Consider the following 2,704-nt stretch of genomic DNA (forward strand, 5'->3'; position numbering starts at 1 on the left):
GGGCACAACCTAACGCGGGGTTAAATGTAACACGGACCGTTTATAGTTCGTCAGGATCAAGCAGGTTGTCTTTCCGCTCTTTTTCTCTCGCTGCCAGAAGACGATCTCCCGCAAATTTGTGGAAAGTTTTGATCATATTTCGTGAAGATACTGGACAAAGAGTGTTTTGACACCATGAAAGTAAATTTTTTCATCATAGGTTTTTTTTCGGTTTCTGAGTTGGGTGTATACGTTTCCAAATCTAACTTTATATTGCCTTAATCGCTGTCTTGTTGGCTCAAACACAGCACCGTTTTGAAACATGTCCGCAATTCCTAGCGACTGTTAGCTAGGGTTAAAATATGTAATACACAGCGGGGTTAGTGCTAACACAGGGTTACAAACAAGCCGCCAAGTGTACAATGATGATCAAATGAAAACGGAGACACACAACTTTTCAGGTTTGAGTATCATTTATACATTTAACTTTGTTGGACTTTCACAAACAATGTTGGAATTTAAAATGTTTAAAATTTAGTGTACTATGAATAATAACTTTTATAACGTTTATTTAATTAAAAATATGGCCTGTTTTTAATGTAATAAACCCTTTAAATTTTTATTTTAAGCTCATTTGTGTTATCATTACTGTTATTATTAATAATAATAACAATTGTACATGTAGCTGCCACACACAAATTTAATTTAATTGCAATTAGAATATTTTATAATTTTATTTATTATTATTTATCGCAAAACTATGCAGCCCTTTTCTATGTTTCTGTCCATGATATTGATTGATTGGATGAGGGATGGATGTATGGATATCTGTCTATACAGATGCACAAACAATATCAAACTATTCAAATAAAATAGTCCTGAATTGTGTGTGTTACAACTAACCCCTCTGTCTGTTACTATTAACCCCGCATATGGGGTAAGCTGTAACATTTGCACTTCTGTCACTTTCAGTCCAACTGTACGAAAATGGTAGGACCTAGAAAAAACTTTAAGTGTTCATTTGTAGCAGAGATGTGTATGTTGCTTGTGTAAACAAATAAAAATAATAATCTAACCTAATTATTTTTTAATTAATTGAGCCAAAACCAAAATGCGTTAGGTTGTGCCCCGCTCTCCCCTATTCATTTAATGTTTATATATTTTAAAGCACTGAATCGCTATCAAATCATGATTAATTTGATTCTTACCATTTTAAATAAATTATTGACCGAAATAAACTAGTCACGATTAAAAAATACATGTTTTGTCCCTCATGTGTCTTGAGGTGTGATGCTGACAGGTACAGATCAGGCAGACAGGGTACTCAAACACACCAAATAATACAAATCACAACATCTCTTTGACATAGACAGAAACATTGACCGACACGGACTGAACAAACAGAGCAAATGCTAAAGCAGAGCTAAATACAGAAGCAAATGAACACTAGCGAGGTGAAGACAGGTGACACAGATGATGATCACGATGAACAGGTGGATGATTGAGGGAGTGAGAACAGGTGTGGAAACAAGAGGATCCTGGGAAGTGTAGTGAAGATGACGAGGACAGAACGGTGCAGACGAAGACTGTGAAGACTGGTTATCTTCAGGTCTTTTTGACCCGCAAATGACTGAATTTTTTAAAAGATGCTCTCTTTGTCCAAATAGCATGAAAACTTCTACGCCTCTCACTGTCTAGATCTACCAATATATATATATATATATATATATATGAATGATATCTTTTACTATGTTAGCGTGAAAATAACATAGCGAATATACAAAATATACAACAACGAAGAAACAATGCAGATCACATAGACTGAAATAAAGTGGCACACTTCCAACAATGCAAAAAAAAAAAAAAAGATCCACAATGCACACTCACACACACACACACACACAATAATACATTTGTAAGGCTATACTATGTATACTGCCTGCAGTGCATTGACGCATACACACCCGCAGTGCACTGTAAACGAGACTGTATGTGATGACCACCAATTATTGTTCCTAGATGTTGAATTTTTTCCCCATTGTTTTTTTTAACACATTTTTATTTTTTTACTGCTTTATTTGCTCATTTGTTATTGCTGTTCAGTTCATTGCATTTTGATGTTCATGTCATGTATTTTTACTCAATATGTAATATTACTGTTAATTTCTGTAATTTGTGCTCTGTTACAGTTAGTAAAACTGTAGGATTAAAATTGTAGAATTATATTAAAAACAAATGATTGAAATATATTATAAAATCTATAGACTCCAACATTTGTAGTCTTGCGCAGGTTTGATTTGATAATCTTGCTTTTGTCAGTACAATTTTTTTTTTTTTAAATTTGACAATATTAAATATTGTCAAATATTGTCATATATAAATATTTTTTCATATTTAGATATGAATCCAACTGGAAAAACTTGTGAAAAGATATGTAGTTTAGTTAATCACAGAACAAATAGCTTATGGTGGAGGTCTATGGCCATGTAGTGGTTAAAGTGAGGGTTTTTTATTTTATTTTAAAACTGCATTTTCCAAAAAACAAAAAACCTTACATTAAATCATTTAAAATAATCCATGTTATCCCCATAAATGAAAGTTAGAAATCTGGATCTTTTATAAAGTAAATTTGACATAAAATGCTGTTTTTTTTTTTTTTTGTAAAAAATAAAAAGTCTATTTAAATAAATATTTATTTATTTATAGAAATTTAAAAGATATCAAA

The sequence above is a fragment of the Pimephales promelas genome, chromosome 22 (genome assembly GCF_988280905.1).
Source record: "Pimephales promelas chromosome 22, fPimPro1.hap1.1, whole genome shotgun sequence".
NCBI lineage: Eukaryota > Metazoa > Chordata > Actinopteri > Cypriniformes > Leuciscidae > Pimephales > Pimephales promelas.